This window comes from Sapajus apella, unplaced genomic scaffold (genome assembly GCF_009761245.1).
Source record: "Sapajus apella isolate SASKATOON/1434 unplaced genomic scaffold, GSC_monkey_1.0 scaffold30, whole genome shotgun sequence".
In the NCBI taxonomy this organism is placed as follows: Eukaryota; Metazoa; Chordata; class Mammalia; order Primates; family Cebidae; genus Sapajus; species Sapajus apella.
In genome coordinates, this window is record NW_022436970.1 from 14275617 (window position 1) to 14296731 (window position 21115).

The following is a 21115-nucleotide window of genomic DNA, read 5'->3' on the forward strand; positions in this document are numbered from 1 at the left end:
AATACCTAATTGCAAAGAATGTTGAGCAATGTATTTAAGCACACACCCCAAAAGAAAAAGAAAATGGAATTGGTAAGCATCGAATTAGTTTCTGCAGCAAGAGACAATATGTTACATGTTATAGTCATACTTACTAATATCACATCTATTAATAAATGCATTAATTAAAATATGCTTTTATTAGTGTTGATAAATATATTTTGAGGAGTTTGCCTTCTATTTATGGAAAAGTGGGCCTTCTAATCCTGATCTTTCATACTGAGAGCTTAACTTACATCTGGAGACCTGGGGTGTACTAGGGGAAATCTTTTTCCCCCTGCCATGATACTCTTTCACTCTATGTCCTATGTCCTGGAGAAACACTGCAGAATGAGTGCTTCTCAAAATATATCTTTCCCAAAGAAACGGGGAGAGAGGAAGGAGTAGAGCTACTTGTGCTGAGTTTTGTCTTTTAAACTCACCAACCAGACAATCCCTCTTCCTTCTGGGTGATAGAGGGAAAGATACTTGGAGTCTTAAGAGTGTTACTAGAGCAGCCAGCCATTTACAGGGATGGATGTTTTGTGTAGAGAACGTTTTCTCCTTTTACCATTCATCATGGCCTACCTACATGGTTTCACTTCTGTAACACCTCTTCTGCCCTTTTTTTTGTCATTTTCCCCTGTCTATGCTTACTTCTAGCTACACTGGCTTTCATTCATTTCATCAAATGAACCAAACTTCTTCCTACTTAATGGCTAGATCCATGCTGTTTTTTTTTGTTGTTGTTGTTGTTGTTGTTGTTGTTGAAAATATCACACACTTCACATCTCTTTCCCCTCCTACGCCAGCCACACCTTGTGACTAACCTTAGTTTATACATTACTTCATTAAAAATAAATGGTCTCTGCCCAAAGCACGTTTCCTTTCCTATTTTTTCTCAAAGCAATATGTGATACTTTAAAAGACTTTATCCAACTGCGTGGTTCATGAACTGTCAGCTTCATGAGGATATACATCGTGTCTGCTTACTCACCTCTCCATACTCAATGATGAATAAATGTGCTTAATATTTGTGGTGAATATTAAATGAATGAAGCTGTGCTAACACTTTTCTTAATAGCTATGAATGCTTACTTTTCTAAACAGAGGTTATCGCTAGAGTGTAAGGAGAGTAGTTCACTTCCTGGACTTGTCTTTTGTTAGTAAATGAGTCTACTGCCCTCCATCCCTAAGGATTTTGGATTTTCCAGGGCACTGGAATGAAATCTTATCCATTATCAAAAATCTGTTCAGCTTGTTCTTTACATGACATAAATTAGCTTATCAGGCTGAAGAGTGAGGCAGATAAAACACCATAGTAGAATTCAGCAAGTGAACAAAAAATGAAGCATATGGGATACCACTTTGCTAATATAAGTACCTTCAAGACCTTTTAAACAAACATAATTAAGAATAATATAAGCACTGGATTACATAAGTCAGAATTAATTAAACTATGAGGGGATAATTTATAGGCATTGTCAAGGTGACTCAGAACACCGAGATGACTTACTTAACTTCAAGACTAGTATAAGGATTATGAAATAAATTTAGACCTTTCAGAATCTACTTTACTTGTAGTAACATTAAATGATGAAGAAAAAGAGAGGTTAAGTTAAGCAATAACATTTTAAAATTTAAGACACAAGAAAAAGAAAACAGCTCCTATTTAATTCGTCTAGTCAGTAGTTTGAGGATAATGATACAAGTAGACTAAAGAGATATAAAGAATGAGGTCTCTGAGTTGCACAGGTAAGTACCTCACACAATGGCAATGTTTTACACCATGGGGTGCATTTGGTCTATGAAACATCTTCATTTTATATTTCAGATGATGGGATAGTTTCCAGTGACTAATGTTCATAAATTCAAAGCTTCTCTTTTGTTTTTTATTATCGGAAGTCTTTACAGGGACATTCAGTTAAGACAATTCCATAGATAAAGATTCTCCTCTTATTAAATGGCATTAGTCATTCTACCTAGAGGACCAGGTTTTGTTTTGAAAGGGAGATTGGACCAGCAGGCCGCCTTCCTTCTTTTCTTCTCCCTAAGGGTGTGGCTGCTTCCATCCCTGCCACCATGTACAGACAACAAAGGTATTAATCATATACAAGGGAATGAAAAATCAGACTGAAAACAAATGTATATTGTCTCATTTTAAAAACCCCCTTTCTATGTTATAAACATATGTGGAATTATACATTTAAATTGTCTGTTCTTTTCATACACGTCATATGTCAGATTTTACTATATAAATATTCCCTTCTATTTTATTTATTTATTTACTTGTTTTTGTTTCTGAGACAGGCTCTTGTAATATTGCCTAGGCTAGATTGCAGTGGCAAATCGTAGCTTACTGTAACCTAGGACTCCTGGGCTCAAGCTAACCTACTGCCTTGACGTTTCACAGTGCTGTGATTATGTGTGTGAGCCACAGTACCTGGCCTTTTTTTTCAAGTGTATAATTAAGGGCAAGGAATCTAAGGTCAGGATTTCATAATTTGTTGGAGTTTGGTTAGAGCATTTTTATATACAGTGAGATAAAATTGATTATATGGGGAATATGGTTGAAAAATGAAGTGGTTTTTTCCTTGTTAGAATATCTGAACCAAATACAATAATAAATTATGATGCACTTCTTTAATTCTTCCAGCTCTATCTTAACTTAAATAATAGTTTATTTTGGTTAGTGGATTTTAACATTAGTATTTCATAACCACACAGATTCTTTGAAGAATAACAATCAAGTTCCAAAAGGTATGCTTGTAAACTTACCAGTAAAAATTACAGATATTTCGTATAGGACATATGAAATCTAAAATTTAAAAAAGTTCTATGTGTATAGTTCACTAGTGTATCCTGAATAATATTATGTAGCCACTAAATAGCATGAAAACAGCCATGAAAATGAGCCATGCATCAATGAACAGAGAAATCTTGATTCCTTTGGATGAGGCAGGATAATGGTAAAAACATTCAAGGAATTAAAATAAAACAAAACAAACAGCAACCCAAAACAGAAAAAAAAAAGAACCCCCTCAAAAAAAAAAAAAAGAAAAAAACATGAAGCCACCATCTTTTTGGTCAGACATGGACTACTGTAGTAGTAATATTTGAATCAAATCAACATTCTAGCCAACCGATTTTCTTAAGATGCAGGTCTCATGTTTTTGGTTTTCAGCCACTTTTTAGTTAATCATTATATCTTGCTGAGCTAAATTCTTGCTTTAGGCCATAACATAGGCTACTGGTTATCCTCTAGAGAACAGCACTTGCATGAGGCAGCACCAGGATTGTGTCCAGGATAGCAGATCAAAGTATCACAAGCTATATGGAAGGAACTTGGTTTAACTGCTCTGATGAGAAGGGAGTATGGAATGGAGAAGACTCACAGCATCACCATCACCTCTCCAGGGCTGTAGGTGTCTTCATTAGTAGTTATAGATTTAATGAGAGTTAAGAAATTGTAAAGAAGGCATGTTTAGCTATTATTTTTCCAGAGATCACATCGGAGGTTTGAAGACATATGATGTCATCCTGGAACTGAAGGTATTCTTTGAAATGCATTTTAGAATGTGTAATTGTAACTTGAGGCAATACTTCTATGTAATGTAGTTCTGAAGTTATGATCAAAGCCAGTGGAAGATATAATTCTATATCTATATTAAAACATCTGATGTGTACAAAATGAGGTTCTCAAGCAATTTCATAAGGGTTCTCACATGGATAATCTGAATCCTATTTAAACACTTAAAAATTCTTTAATGCAGTTGTACTGAATTAACAGAATCCATCAGATTCAACTTAGAAGCTTTTTGTTGTTTTTTAACACATGTCTAGATCCGTCTTTGGGGATTTTTTTGTCTAATTGATTAGGGATGCTTCTCAGATTTCTGTGCTTTGGAGAAGCTAATTATTTTGATGTATACATTGAGATTCGCTGCTTTAAATATCAGATTGCAAAGCTGGAGGAATATCATAGAGATCCCAAAGACCAAATATGATTGTTAATTTTATGTGACAACTTGACTAGCCCATGTAATTAATATTTGAATCCATAGATGGGGTAAAGTTGATTGCCCTCCCCGGTGCAGGTGGCACCCATCCAATCAGTGAAAGGTCCAAATAGAACAGAGTCTGAACCTCCATGAGTAAAAGGGAACTCCTCCTGCCTGATTGCCTTTGAGTTTGGACATTTTTTTTTTTCTGACCATCACTTTCCACAATCTCTTTATAGATAAATATCTGTGTATTTATACACATGTGTGTGTATTTGTAACTTATTAATATATAATACCAGATACAATGTCTTTAAATATATACAAATGTGTTTACATGTTCATATAAACACAGACACACACACACACACACACACACACACACACACACACACACACACACTATTTGTTCTGTTTCTCTGCAGAGGCTTGGCTCATGCATCAATCTTACTGAAAGAGCCACAACTTGACCCAAGTCTACTCGCTGCTGCAAGTGCCAGTTTCTTTCCACTCAATGTTTTTTCTCCTTTTGCTAGGTTTATTATTGGCAATGAAAGAGCTATGTGTGCTTCTAGTTTGTAATTTCAAATTTGAAATGAAATAGTCCTCCCTTGGTATCTGTGGGGAATTGTTTCCAGGATCTTCTGCAGATACCAAAAATCCACAGATGTTCAAGTCCCTTACATAAAATGGCATAGTGTTTTCATACAACCTATGCACATCCTCTCATATACTTACATCATCTCTAGATTACCTGTAATTCCTAATACACCATTTCTAGATTACTTATAATTCCTGCACATCGTTTCATTCATGTGGATTCAACATAGCCCATTGGCACCTGGCAAATTCAAGTTTTGCTTTTTAGAACTCTGTAGAATTTTTTTCTGAATATTTCTAATCTTTGATTGATTGAATCCATGGGTACAAAAATCACGGATATGGAGGTATATGCTTTATTTAGCTTACTGTTTATATTGATTAGTAGGTTGACTTAAAATAATTTTCTATGTATTGTAGAAAATATATTGTGCTAACATAAGGATACTTGATATTTGTTTGATTTATTTTTACTTTTTTTTGGAACGAAACCATTTTTGATTGTACAAAGGTGAAAAAGTGCAATTCCTCCTCTGTAGAGGTGGGTTCACCATGAAGCTCAAAAAGTTTAAGTTTCAGGGCCCCTTTCTTGTCCCAGCCTCTAATAGGACTATCACAGAGATCCTAGCAAGATGTAAATATGATTACATGTGTTTTTGTGCATTTTTCATAAGATAATTGAGACACACTTGTTAATATATCTGTTTTGACTCTGACTTTTCACCCAATATTCTTGCTTCCTTCTTATTGATATGAAGTGGCTGCAGAAATATTTGTGATCTTGCCAAGTTGAAGTTGAGACTACATATAGTTTATAGATAGTGAAATATATTTTTATATGTTTCTTATGTATACGTAGTCAATAGGGAAGTTCTCCCATTTCTGACATGTACTTGATAATGCACCATACTTCTAAGTGAAAATTACATAAAATATACTTTTTTAAGAATACTTACATTTGTGGGATAGAAGCTTCAAAGAATGAATATTCCAAACAAGAAATACATTTTGTGTTGATTGTGAGCTTATTGCTCTCAATTTCATTCTCAAAAAATGATTGACTATCGGAAAAAGCCTGGAAAAAAAGACTAAATGCTATCTATGAAAAATGATATTACTTTATCACTGTCATACTAAAAGTTGATTAGAGTATATAAAGCCAAAATGCTGGGAAAAAGTATTAGTTATTTTTCAAATTATTACTAGAACTTTTAATATGTTTTCTAGATTTTACTATGTTTTCTGTGATTCTTTTTAATAGTATTTGTCAGCTCTCCAAAGCTTGCCAATTGTTGTTTTCTCGTTTCAAATAAATATTTACTTTTATTCCCAATTTTTATTTATCCCCAAATTGTAAAAAAAAAAAAAAAAAAAAAATCAGAGTCAATGAACCCTTTATTTATGATCCTCTGCATTCCTTTAGGTTAACTCCCAAGACTCCATTAGGCACCCCTCTTCTTTATAGTGCTGTGACCCAGTGCACACGTTGTGCTATAAGCACACACACACACTTATAATAAAGTGTGTGTTTGCACTTCGGCACACATGCGATCATATTTATATCCTGCTAGGACCTTTGTCAAGGTCCTGTTAGAGGCCTAGAAAAGATAGGGGCTCTGAAACTCAAACTTTTTTAGCTTTACTGTGAACCCACCTGTGCAGAGGAGTAATTGTACTTCTCCTTTGTAGAATCAAAACTGGTTTAGTTCAAAAATAAAAATACAAATAAATCAAATAAATATCAGGTATCTTTATATTAGTATAATATGTTCTCCACAATATATATAAAAATTATTTTTAATAATAATAAGAAGAAGAAGCTAAAAAAGGTCTGAGTTTCAGGACGCCTATCTTTTTAGGCCTCTAACAGGACCTTGACAGAGGTCCTAGCAGAATGTAAATATGATCACAGGAGAACACATGGATGCAGGAAGGGGAATATAACACACTGGGACCTGTTGGGGTGAGGGGGTGCTAAGGGAGGGACTGCATAAGGAGAAATACCTAATGTAGATGACGGGTTGATGGGGTGCAGCAAACTACTATGACACGTGATACCTATGTAACAAACCTGCACATTCTGCACACATACCCCAGAACTTAAAGTGTAATAGAAAAAGGAAAAAAAAAAATTAAGTCAACCCACTAATCAATATAAACAATAAGTTAAATAAGGTATATATCTCCTCTGTGAGTTTTGCATCCATGGAATCAATCAATCTCAGATCAGAAATATTCAGGAAAAAATTCTATAGAGTCCTGAAAAGCAAAACTTGAATTTGCCAGGTGCAGAAGTGATTATACACACTTATAATACATGCCTCTTTGTCTATCGGGTTCAATCACCCTGAGGACAGAAACCATCCTTTTTATGAAAAAAATCTTTGTAGGCTCTTGCTACCTCAGGGTCTGACTCTTAGAAGTATCAGCAGTTGCTTGAAGATGGGCTTAATGGGAGCAGATAAAGAACACTTTAGGGCATGGGAAGGAAAGTGCTGCTATTTTATCTTATTCACTATTGCTCTGACTTTTGTTTCTTCTAAGTAAGTGATTTTTGCTAATTGTTTGTGTTTGCATTGCTCACACAAAAACGCACAAAGTCCCTTAAAAGGAAAGTGAGATTTTGTCAGTGATTTGGTCACAGAAAATATTTAAATAGGTCAGACTGCTGTTCCCAAAGATTTCAAGAATGTCGTATGTGAGGGGAGAGTTAGGGAATGTATTAACACATTTTAAGTCACCCCGTTAGCAAAACATTATATAAGAAACAGTGTTTCCAAGAGTAATTTAATTGCATAAGAATTAAGCAGCATCACGTGTTCAAGTCCCATTGCAAGATGGACACACAGAGTTCTAGTTTAGGAAATTCCTCTTTGAACCACATACTCAATGTTAACTTATGAAATATGTAAAGAGGTGAGAGAGTAGGGTTTTTGACTCTTCCTAAGATAGGGGTGCCAATAAGATGAATTAAGAGGTGAAAGCTCTTGTTATGCTTCAGATCATTTTATTAAGAGTGCTCCAAGCAGAAGCTCTTTGAGATTTAAAATTTAGTCAGAAAGCATAATCGCTGTAATCCTTTTGAATAAAACAACCTTTGCTCTTTACATATATTAACAGATTTATTGAAATATAATTCTCATACCGTACAATTCATTCACTTAAAAATACAGCTAAGTGGCTTTTAATATATTTACAGAGTTGTGTAACTAATACCATAATCAACTGTAGAATATTTTCATCAGTCTAAGAAGAAACTCAGTATACATTTATAGTCATTCCTTATTTCTCTCCAGCCCTGAGAGCCTGAGAATACCATTAACTAATGTTATGCTGTAGATTTGCCTATTCTGGGCATTTCATATAAACGGAATTTTGTACCTTTCACTTTAGGTAGGTTTTCAGAGTTTCTGTTATCTGCTATGACAGAACCTTTTTCTGCACAATTCAATAAAGAATATATACATGATGATTTTTAAAAACTGAATAACTTATTTAGAAAAAAATATTAAATGGTGTAATTTTCTCTTTCCCATAAGAAAAAATATTAATATTCAGGTATGTGTTAGTCATGTCTGAGGCAAGAAATAAAAATTTTAGAATATTATTTTCCTTAAATGAAAACTTTAGATTTGGCCACTTTCTCCTGTTTGGTAGAGAAGGAATGAGTCAGAAAACAAAAGCAAACATTTAAATTTCCAAGGCTTTGCGGAAATGTAAGCTCTTTCATTGTGACCAGAGTTGGCACTAAGTTTTTACTTCATAAAGTTAAATCACGCACTTTAATTTCAATAAAATATACTCAAACATCAATATTTTTAGTTTTATATTACAGTAATTATTGTACAGCTTTAGGCAACATGTAATTAAGAATTAAAGAATGCTAATTATTTTAAAACTCTATTTGTCTATAGGAAAAAACGTAAAACATGCATTTCTTCTGAATACCTTTTTTTCTCATCTTTTTCTTTCTTTTTCTCTTCTCTTCTCTTTTCTTTCTTTTTCTTTTTCTTTTTTTTTTTTTCTTGCTCTGTTGCCAGGGCAGGATCTCGGCTCACTGCAACCTCCGCCTCCCGGATTCAAACGATAATTCTGCCTCGGCCTCTGAGTAGCTGGGACTATAGGCGCGTGCCACCACGCCCAGCTAATTTTTGTATTTTTAGTAGAGATGGGGTTTCACCATGTTGGCCAGAATGGTCTCGATCTCCTTACCTTGCAATCCGCTGTCCTTGGCCTCCCAAAGTGCTGGGATTACAGGTGTCAGCCGCTGCACCCAGCCATTTTTTCCTTCTTTTAAGAAACACAGTCTTGCTCTGTTGCTCATGCTGGAGTGCAATGGCAGGATATCCTAGCTCACTGAAGCTTTAAAATCCCTGGCTCGAGTGATCCTCCCACCTCAGCCTCTAGAGTAGTTTGGATGACAGCCATGCACCACCACAACTGGCTAATTTTTAAGTTTTTGAAATGTTTGGAAAAGGGGGAGGTTCTCACTGTGTTTCCCAGGCTGTTCTCCAACTCCTGGCCTCTAGTGATCATCCCACATTGGTCTCCCAAAATGCTGGAATTAAGGGTGTGAACCACTGTGCCCCACTATCTTTCATATCCTATCATTTCAACTTCTGTATTAGCTGAAGGACTCAGGTTCCTGGAGGAGGATGAGAGAGGGAACTTATAGAATAATCTGTGGAATTTAAAAAGTTTTATAAGTGATAAATTAAAATGGTATCACTTTCAAAAATATGCCTTGAAGATGTTTCTACATGGTGTTTTCCTAAAATCACAATAATTATTTATTTGTTTTTATAGCTATGATTGATTTAAATATTGTGGATAAAAATAAAGCACCTTTATGTGTTTTATAATATATACACATATATATTGTGTGTGTATATATATATATACATGTACACACACATATATACACACACTTATACAGTATACGCACACATACAGTATATGTGTGTGTGTGTGTGTGTGTGTGTGTGTGTGTTAGACCCATCTTCTAACCTTATTTAATGCAAAGATTTGGAGAAGAATGTTTTGAAGCACTTTAAAGTGTTGCACTTATTGTTGGTTATTTGAGCATTTAATCAGCCGATATTTCCTTTTCACATGTAGAAAATTGAAAAGTTTCCCATTGCAGTGAGGGAGTGTTTTCCACTGAGTATGCAGTGCAGAGCAGCTCACCTATGTCTCCATAGAAGCACTGCTCCACAATTCCTGAAATCTTTTTTGAGAAATGAAGCAAGAATTGGAAGAAAACTGGCTGATTACTGTACGTTAGGTACAGATTTTTATCTTTTGTTTAAGAAATGATCCATTCTTTATTTTTGTTTTCTCTATTTTCTTTTAAATAATTACATGTACATATGAACACAAAGCATTTATGTAAATTTATACCTATCCTACATTAAAAATTTTATTGTAGACTTTATTTTTGCATATATATTTTTGCTTTTCTTCTCTACTTATTTTCTATCACTCACTGCAGATTCCTTTATTTTTCTAATGCTCAATATAAAACCATATGCCAATATGTATGCATAACTATACCTATATATTCATAGTATAGGTGTACATATAACTAATGACAAGTATATACAGATACCTATAGTATTCTGTAATTTTCATGTACTGAATCATATGGATACTTTTCCTACTCAACATCTCATGGCCAAATCTCCAGGAAATTAGTGCCTTTGAATGGCTTCAGAATGTTTCACAATGTGGTGATTCCACAATGTATTGCATTATTTTCCTAATGGTGCACATTATCCTCTTTTCTGTCTTTTGTCCCTGTGCACAATTTTTCAATAAACAACCTTGTGCATGTATCATTACACTCTGAAACTTTTACTTTTAGTCTATTTTTTAATGACTCAGTTTAAGGCCCAATGAATGCGCTCATGCTATTCTACTGCAGGAAATCTAATCTGAGGCTTTCACTTAATCTATCTGGGATTCTCTCTACTGTCCTCAGGAAGGTGTCTCAATTCTGGAGAGTAACACATTGCCATAGACCTTAAGACATCTAATCACTTTTGTTACCCATGATGTCTGCACATGAGGTGCTCCCACCAGGCAAACACCAATCTATTTTCTGTCATCATAGATTAGTTTGCATTTTCTAGAATTGTGTAAAAATGGAATCCCACACTGTTTACTTTTTTCTTCTATCTTCTTTTACTTAGCATACCTGTGTAGTGATTTATCATTGATGTCGATATCAAATTGTCTTTTTTCCCTCTGGCTGTTTTTAACACTTTTTTCTTTATCACTGGTTTTAAATAATTTGATTGTAATGTGCATTGATAGGATCTTCCTATTTCTTATGCTTGGAGTTTGTTGAAATTCTTGGATCTGTAGGTTTCTACTTTTTATTATATTTGGATAATTTCTCATCATTATATTTTTCAAATATTTAACCTCCCCTCCTCTTTGCCAGGAACGCCAGCTACAGTACATTAGGTGGCTTGAAGCTGTTCTACCATCTGCCCATTGACAGTCATTGAGATCTCACTAGGGTGGGCTATTGGAAGAGTACTGGAGGATGTTAGGGAGTTTTGATCAATGGGTTGTGTCAGTCTCTTTGAGTTGTGCCCAGTTTTCCAGTGTTATTCTCTGTGATTTGACGATCTATCTTTGCTAACTGGCACCCACTGAAGTAAGATTTCTACCTTGCCACGAGATAAAGGGAGAAATAGGATCACTATCCTTTTTAATATATACATTTTAAGGAGATGGCTTTCAGGTCTTTAGAATAAATATTTCTGGGATGTAAAACTGTCAAGAAGCTGGGAAAATATTTATTATTTAAAGGAGCAGAAAAATGATTTTGTTTTCAAAATACATGCTCCGAGAAAAGGGAAGTCAGGGGCCCATAGTCACAAGTGAACCTGTCTGAAGTTTTGTCAAGCTATGAAGAACGTTGTTTCTTTTGATGACTACTGTGCTTATTTTATCACTTGTGCTTTTTTTTTTCTCTCTCTGCAATATGGATCATATTTCTCTATTTATTTGCATGACATACACTTTTTGATTGGTTACTTGTCATTATGAATTTTACCTCTTTGGGTACTAAATATTTTCATCTTTTTATAATTATTCTTAAGCTTTGTTCTGAGTCCCAATTCCATTACTTGGAAATATACCTTTCATGTCTTGAAGCTTTTAATTCTTGTTAGTTGAGACCAGAGTAGCATTACCTTAGGGCTATTTTACCTACTGAATACTGAGACAAAATCATTAGGATGGAGTGCTTTACCTAACGGACTGTGAATTATGAGGTTTTCCACTCTGGCTGTTGAGGACACGGATGATTACTACCGGCCTTGTGTGAATCCTAGAGGTTGTTACTTTTCATTCTTTCAGATGTTAATTTTCTTACAAGTATGCATTGATCAGCACCCTGCTGAATACTCTGTAGCCCCCCAGGTTTCGCTCCCTGATGGTGTTCATCATGGTGAGCTCAATGCTAGACATTTTATTTGAAGACTGTGACTAAGAAATACAGTTACTTGTTGTCATTCAGTATCTGAAGCTTTTAGAAATGAATAACTCAAAATTTAAGGGAAAAGCAGCCATATTTTTAGATTAAAAATGAATAATAGAAAGCAATTTGTTTCTAAAAGAGCTAGGTATTTACCAATAATTTTACAACATAACTTTTTTCTACTGATTGAACAAATATATATATAATCATCTCTCTCCAAATATATATCTTATAGATTAATAAACAATCACATAAAAAACCACACATCATCTTGTATTCTCTTATTATACATTTTTATTTTATCTGACATATATGCTAGATAACTTCTTGATAAAATATGAATTACGTTTCTCAGATCAATATTCTGCGCAAGTAATGATTAATTCTCTATTGACCATGAGATATCCTTTGTAACCTTGTGGATATATCTGTTAAGAATAATAAATAATTCTTTGGGAGTCTAATTGGCTTTTTCCTGGCCTTTCAGTAACTCTGTGGACAAAAATCAACTATCAACTAAAATGTCTAAACTTGGATTGTTGAAACAGGCATTGAACCTTCATTTTAATGCATTTGAGTCAGGTATTACAAAATGGCAGTACTGATTTAAAACAACCATTTGAATCATTTATAATAGATACAGTAAGGATGTATTATTTTTCGTATTTTTATTTATTAAAAAATTATGATTCACTAGTTCAACTCTTGGATGAACTACCATCCATGTTCATCTGTACCCCCACAGCCATATATAGAAGCAAAAAGGTAGCCTCCTATTACATGTATGTTACCTAGGCCTATGTCAAAAAGTTATAATGTCTACAAGAGATGACAGGTTCTGTTAGTGAATTACTAACAAGCAAAAAGATTTTAGACTAATAGATCTTGCACTTTAAGATAGATCAGATATCTTTATGCTTGGCTACTTTCTAAGTATGCCTCTGAATGAAAAGTGAGCATAGATATTATATTTTTAGAATGTTTTATTATGGAAAATTTTGACTATGTGCAAAAACAGAAAGAATACTATAATGAACCTCAGCATTTCCATCAGCCATACTTAATAATTCTCATCTCATGAACAGTATTTTTTGTCTATATCATTCCCATCCACATTTCTACCTTACATTATTCTGTCTGGAGGTATTACTTCATGTATCTCAAAACACAGAGACTTATTTATCACTAAATGTAACAACATTTTAAAACTAAAAAATTAAAAATAATTTGTTAATATTAAATAGTATTCAAATTTTCAATTTTCTAAGAAATATGATTTTTAAATCAGAAAGCAAATAAAAGACATCTTTATTGGATATATATTTTTAAAGTGTGTTTTACATAAATATATATATTTTTTCTTATCTATTTCTTCTTCTTTTTCTCTTTTTATAATGTATTTTAAAAATAGATCATTTATCCTGTAGAGTTTTAATTTACAATACCCTATACTGTAGTATTGTTTGCTACTTACTCTATCCTCTGTATTTTCTATAAAATGAAAGTCTGATTTAAGGGGTTTGATTAGATTCAATTTCAAAACTTTTTCATAGAAATGTGTCAGTGTGTTTCTCTATTAGGAAGCACATAATCTATGCTTGTGTCTCATTATGGTGTTAGCTGACTGATATTCATTGCCTAGAACCACAGATGAATCCAGGGTTGAAAACTATGATATTCCAGTTCAGTTATTTCTGCCCAAGTTATTAGTTGTAATATTTACATAAAGAAAACTTCATCTCATATAATAGTTTGTTCATTTAAATAAGTCAGGACATATGATAAATTTACATTTCTCACCACCCCGACCCCGCCATTTCTTAACCAAATATCAAAATAATGAATTGGATCACTACCATTCTTCAATGTTGATTAAATTTGATAATTTTTTTTAGTATCAGTGTTAACATATGTATTGAAACTTATTGGATGTGTTTCAATCTATTACCATATTATCCTTACTGATATTCAAAGTTACCACATTTAGAAAGCAGAAAGCTCTTTATATTGTCTGTTGAGTACAATTGATGTAATCCTAGTAATCTTTATAGTTTTCTAACTTCATAGAATGACAAGATACACTGGAATCAGCCTGTTTCAGACCTGGCTAAAGCAATTTCTTTAGAGTCCAGGGTTCTTTCAGCGGGAAATATCTTAAGACCATAATCTGTGCATAAATATGTGCGTTGCTACAGAGATGCTCATCATTTCTAGGCCATTTCAGTGGAAAGAGTGAGAAACATGATATATATGTCAAATTATTTTTGCCTCTCTGTATTGGTCATATTTTCTGAAACACTGTTAATCTATCTGCATTACTTTTGGATTTTTGGCATTTTATTTCTTTTCATCTTTCCTCAAGGAATCCTGTTGCATTAATTTGTTCTTCTGTTCCTTCTACTTTATTCTGAAACAATTTTTCTTTTCTTTCTTTTCTTATATCATCTATTTTTTCAATATAGAAGACACAGAAAAGTACAAAGAAGAAAACAAGAAAGGTCACCCAGAGAGAAGCACGCTGAGATTTTTGTGTATAGTCAGCTAATTTAAAATACTGATATTGGGATCCTACTCCTGCCTGCCTTTTCATTTTTCATGAAAATAAAACCTGACTTGAAGTGTAATGACTTTTTCTTTTATTTCTAACTCTTTCCTGGGTACTATTACATTTTTCTAATTCCTGGTTTTCCTGCATCATATTATTTATTGTTTTAATAATTGTGTTTAGATTGCATTAAAAAATTCAGTTCTGGTTTTCTTTTTCTATAGTGGGCATATATTTTCCACTGTTTTGTTGTCGGTGGCATACTTTCACCATCTTTAAGAACATAATTTTTATCCCTTTATCCTTATAATAAGATCATATATGATTCAACTATGATTGTTTTCTGTTGCTCATTATTGGATGAATTAATTTTTGTGCTGATAATAAAAAGATATTGAATCCAGAAACGTTTTCTGGCTTCACTGCTCAAGAGCTGACTGTTCTTGATATTTTCACGAAATGTCCACAATATTTCTTGTTCTTTCCAAATATTCCTGGTTCTTTCCAAAAATGCCTGGCTCTGCCCCATACCCTACTTTTATCTGGATCGTTTGATTTCTCTGCTTGTATTGCCACTGTTCCTATCAATTTGAAATCTATTATCAGTATTCTCCTCTCAGTAGAGGGTGTGTTTTTGAAGGAAGCTTTGTGTTTTCTGTTTTGCTTTGTTGTGTTTACGAAAATATAAAGGATTCAAACTGTCCTCATTCTTTAGGCTTTACCACAAGCCTCTTTTATTCACTCACAAATCAGATTGTGTAAAAATGTGTGAACTCTCCTAGTTTTACTTACTGTTTTTACATTGGCCTGACATACTTGCCAAGGCGTGACTATTGCCAACTCAGGAGTTCTCATATTCTCATGCCCTGTTCCTTTTCTTATATTTTCTCTAATAGATGCTGATCTTCTGTAATTCATGAAGTGTCAGTAGATTTTCTTAACCCACTTGTATCTTAGGGTTCAACAGGATAACTTTTCACCTCGCTTTGTTGTAGGCATCTATAATTTTGATTTTGTTAACTTCATTGCTCTGACTAGTTTTATTGAGAGATTTGTAGACTTTGGAATAATTATCTTTTTTTTTTTTTTTTTTAACAGATTTTTTTCACCTTTTAAGAATAATTATCATTATCATACCACTGCCATCTTCCTATAATTCCTCACAGGAATAGTTATATGCTTTTTAATTCCAGATTCACGACTTCCATGTATAGTCATTCATAAATTAATCTGCCTAAGGAAGTATTTTGCAAGCAAGTTCTCCTTTCCTATATTACCTTCTACCCACATTTCAAATGAAGGACATACTCATCTCTTTTTCTCAATAATATTTTGAAGCATTTTGCCAGAGTGGAAAAACACTTGGGAGTACTTAACAGAGAGATATGTTGAAATATTGTTGTGAAATAAACTAATCAATGGGTAACAAACCTTTGACATTTCAGGTGGTCTCTAATTTTCTCCTTATAAGAATATGGGAATATGACCTACCAGACTGGTCAGCTTATAAATAATAACACATAAATTTTGATATTAGATAAAAATATGGCTTTACCATATCTTTAGAAGGATATTTAATAAAACACAATGGCTCTGCTAAAATAAAACTTCATCCATGTCTATCTAACATGGGTGATCAATTTTCTTAATGCCTACATTTACAAAAGAATGATAATTCTTATCTCATTCTGTCAGTAATTTTATCCATGAACACAAAAATTAATTGAAAAAAATGTTCATCTATCTCATTGAGATATATTTCTAGTAAATTATTAGTTTATATTTAATAATTATCAAAATATGTACTATCTTGTTTATTTTTAAGCAATTGTGTTCACATAAAAATTTTTAAGGTGATTAAATCCAAAAGAAACTTTTAAAAATATTTGGGGGCTTATAGTAATAATAGATACATACATACTTTATACACACATTTTTATTGCATATTATAGAATAAAAACTTTCTCAAGTATAAACATTTCACATGTCATGGTAAGATATCTAGAGGCCATGGGGTAATACAAATTGAAGGAATAAAATAACAGTATAAAATTGTAAGTAGATGATAGTAAATATCACATTTCTATGTTTTTTAGATATCATTGCTATAGTGAAGTGTGATATAATCATTCTACTTAAAATGTCAGCGTGTAGACTTTTGTCCAGGTTGGATGCAAGATGGTTGAACTCTCGCAGAGACCTGTTGGCTGTCATTGCCTCTGAGCCCAGTTGAGCCCTCTGCTCTGTATCAGAAAAGCCATTCCTTTGGCAACCCCATTCAAAAAAGAGATGGAACGGTTCTGGAACAAGAAGATGGGCTCAAATCAGCCTTTATCTTCCCATAGCACTATCTACAATTGGTCTCTTCCCATGGCAATGTACATTTGCTACCATAGCAGTGGTATTGCTTTGAGTGCAGGGCTCACTCTTTTTGGTATGTCAGTCCTGTTGCTCCCTAGGAACCTTGAGTCTTATTTGAAACTTGTGAAGTCCCTGTGGCCAGCACTGATACACCACAGCTAACTTTGCACTCATCTTCCCGCTCATGTATCACTCCTAGAGTGGGATCTCACACTTGATGTGGTACCTGGGAATAGCCCTGAAGATTCCCCAGCTACGTCAGTCCAGAGTGGTTGTCTTGGTTCTTACTGTGTTGTTGTCTGTAGGGCTGGCAGCCATGTGAAGAGCTGAAGTTCTCAGCATCGTCTTCCCACACACTATTACATTCACCTATCTTCCCATTTGTCACTCATCTCCAGCCTGGGCAAAGTTCTTGATTTATTTAGATCCTTTTGTTTCTTCAGGTCTTCTGGAGCAGATCATAGTAGTGGAAAAGTGTTCAGTTTTACCCTCGTTTCTAAATATGGAGTGGCTGCAAAATTTTCCCTTTTCCTGCCCACAGCTTGCCTATTCTGGGCGTAGATGCATTTATGCTCTCTCCATACTGGGCTCTGATTTGTGCTGAGGGGTCAGCTTTTGACTGCTTCTCCCTGAGAGAGTGGAAACCACCAGCTCTGTGGCTACTGTCCTAGGGGCTGTGGGTGAGGCTTTTGGTGCCACTGCCTGTGGGTTGCTGACTTAAAGGACAATTCTTTTCATTGGTCAGAGCCCAGGCTTTTAACACCTATATGGTGTTATTGAAAGAAAAGAGAGGAGGGAGTGGAAAGGAATTAATCAATCCAAGCTAGAGGGAGATAAAGAAGGTTATAGTTATTGGAGCTACTGTTTCGGGATGAAAATATATAGCTTCTGACGTAAGAGGAAGATCCAGACAGTAATCATTGAGCATATTATTTCTCAATGATATTTCTTTTCATTACATATTCAGAAAAACGAACTTCTTAATTTCATGCTTCCAAGTCCGTATACCAATTTTTTTATAAAATTGAGTTAAAATACTCATTTTTTAATGTCAATATTTAAAATTAAAACTAAAAAATACATCAGCAAGAGAACAAAAGACCACGGAGATAAGTTATTTGACGTCCTTATTTTGATTTGAAGAATACATTAACATTTTCATTTGCTAAAGCTAAACATTCTTCATTGTCTTTTCTACCATTCTCTAAGGTTAAGGGATGGAATTATGTAAAAATCCACTTTAAAGGGATTTTGGTTAAATTTCTTGAAGCAAAAAACTGCTTCTCTGTGGCTTATCTGCCCCTTTGAAGACTTCTCTGTGCATCGATAAATAATACATATTATTTGTAATTTTAACCTTGCTGTCACATATTTCTGGGTCCATTGCATTTGACTGTACTCTTTGGGCACATTTCCTTCTTACGTTCCTCACCTTTCATAAGTATATATTGTTACCAGAACCTGACTGTTAAATACTTGGTCATATACCCTTAAGCTAATTGATATTCAATACTTATCCCAAGAACCACATTAAAAAATGTGTGTATCAACATGAAGGCGATGGCGAGAGCTAACAAAATTTATTGACCAAGGTCAATCTGATCACAATTTCCAAAAAGGACTCAAATTTCTGTGTGAAGAAGAGATTTGAAGAGTAAGCAGGATGAGGAAACTGTTATCAGCCTGTTACAGTAAAATAGGAGGAAATATTCAGGTGTCCTAAGCTTGGTGAGGGAGGAGATATGTGGATAGCTGAGAAATATACAGGTGAAGGAAGTGCCGATGCTTGGTGATTAATCAAATGTTGGAAATGCATGAAGATGCAAGGGAGGTGACAGAGGAGGAAAAGTTAAAGATTTCTGACCTTATCAGCCAGGCAGCCATTCACCAAGAGCACACATCAACAAGAAGGAAAATGTGAGGGAAAAAGACAGTGAATTTCATTCTGAATATGTTTGGTGGGATTTTGGATTTATGAATATAGAAAGGAAATTTAAACAATGAACAGAGAGATGATGGCTTAAGCCATGACACTAAATGGGCTAACTCTGGGTTGGAGCATCAAGAATTGACACCAGGGAAGGCAGAGAGATAAGGGGAAACTGCACAGAAATCTGAGCAGGAGAGAAGCAGGAAAACAATTCTTTACACAAGCCCAAGAGAGTCTTTGAACAAGGGCATTGCCAACTATGTATAATTCAGCCAAGGATTCAAGAAAGTGCAGAACAGAATATTGTGTGGCTGAAAGTGAGAAGGGTGAGTGCAGCAACTCTTTCAAGGCCCTTGATAATAAGAGGAAATAAAGAACCTGAGTGGAAGCTCGAAGACTGGATAAAAGATTATCCTTTTTGTAAATTTGTTTAAGGTCCTTGTAGATTCTGGATGTTAGACCCTTGTCAGATGGATAGATTACAAAAATTTTCTCCCATTCTGTAGGTTGCCTGTTCACTCTGATGATAGTTTCTTTTGCTGTTCAGAAGCTCTTTAGTTCAATTAAATCGTATTTGTCAATTTTGGCTTTTGTTGCAATTGCTTTTGGTGTTTTAGTCATGAAGCCTTTGCCCATGCCTGTGTCCTGAATGGTATTACCTAGGTTTTCTTCTAGGTTTTTTTTTTTGATGGTTTTAAGTTTTATGTTTAAGTCTTTAATTCATCTTGAGTTAATTTTTGTATAAGGTGTAAGGAAGGGATCCAGTTTTAGTTTTCTGCATATAGCTATCCAGTTTTCCCAACACCATTTATTAAATAGAGAATCCTTTCCCCATTGCTTGTTTTTGTGAGGTTTGTTGAAGATCAGGTGATTGTAGACATGTGATGTTATTTCTGAGGCCTCTGGAAACCATCATTCTCAGCAAACTAACACAGGAACAGAAAACCAAACACTGCTAGTTCTTATTCATAAGTGAGAGTTGAACAATGAGAACACATGGACACAGGGAGGGGAACATCACAAGCCAGGGCCTGTTAGGGAGTGGGGACAAGGAGAGGGAGAACATTAGGACAAATATCTAATGCACGTGGGGCTTAAAACCTGGATGACATGTTGATGGATGCAGCAAACCACCATGAAATGTGTATACCTATGTAATAAACCTGCATGTTCTGCACGTTTCCCAGAACTTAAAGTAAAATAATAATTAAAAATGATTATCCTTCCACCCTTGATCTTCCACACTCCCTCATCCCCAACCTAAATGGAAAGTATTGAGCAATTAAATGCTAATGGAGAAGAACCCAAGAAAATTTCAAGATGCGAGAGAGAAACAACCCCTAGAATGAATTTGCCAGGTACCCTAAAGGTATGAAATTCTGAGTGCAATTGGAGTGATTAGACTTTGACTTTAGAAGAGATATAGGTGTAGTGGCATGTACCTGCAATCCTACATCCTTGGGCAGCTGAGGTGGAAGGATCATTTGAGCCCAGGAATTCAAAGCTGCAAAGAGCTATGACTACACCACTGCATTCCAGCTACAGAAACTCAATGGGCAACAGAGGAAGATCCTGTCTCTAAAAAATAAAAATATGTAAATAAACAAATAAATATTAAATATGGTTAAAAAAAGAAGAGATATTTAAGTTCTTTAAAAGGATAAAAGATTTCTGTAAAGATGTGCAAATTTGTATATTTCAGCACAGGAAGTTGGAAGTCTTTACTATGCAAAGCTCTTATTTCCCTATGAAAGAAGTTGAAAGATCCTTTGTTGAAAGTTATGGCAGAAATAGTAGATTTGGTGTTCAGGGAAGATTGAACAATTCTACATGGTTAATAATGTTGACATAAATATTTGGTGCATTATTTCACAAAGAGCAGAACTTTGGAGTCTGCATTAACTACTTAATTCTTTTCAATCATTTTGAAGGTTAAAATGTGAGGCAAAATGGCAATAGGGCATGTTTCTTTTTTTTGCCTTTTTGTAATTACTCTTCTTTTTTACCATATATGAATTAGAAGATATTTTATGTTACACAACACTTTTGTTTCTGAAGCATTATCTTCAGGTATTTCCATGCCACACTTATCTAAATATAGAATATATATTTATATATGTAATATAGAATGCATATTTATATATTTATGTATGTTTATATAAATATCT

General features: G+C 34.2%; 1 protein-coding gene and 1 pseudogene across 9 annotated transcripts in view; both read left to right on the forward strand.

Moving 5' to 3' along the window:
- The window catches only part of CCDC102B (coiled-coil domain containing 102B), a 391327-nt gene that overhangs the window by 137093 nt on the left and 233119 nt on the right, over nucleotides 1-21115 (forward strand). The gene's annotated exons all lie outside the window — the stretch shown is intronic.
- Nucleotides 16542-20671, forward strand: LOC116561788 (annotated as a pseudogene).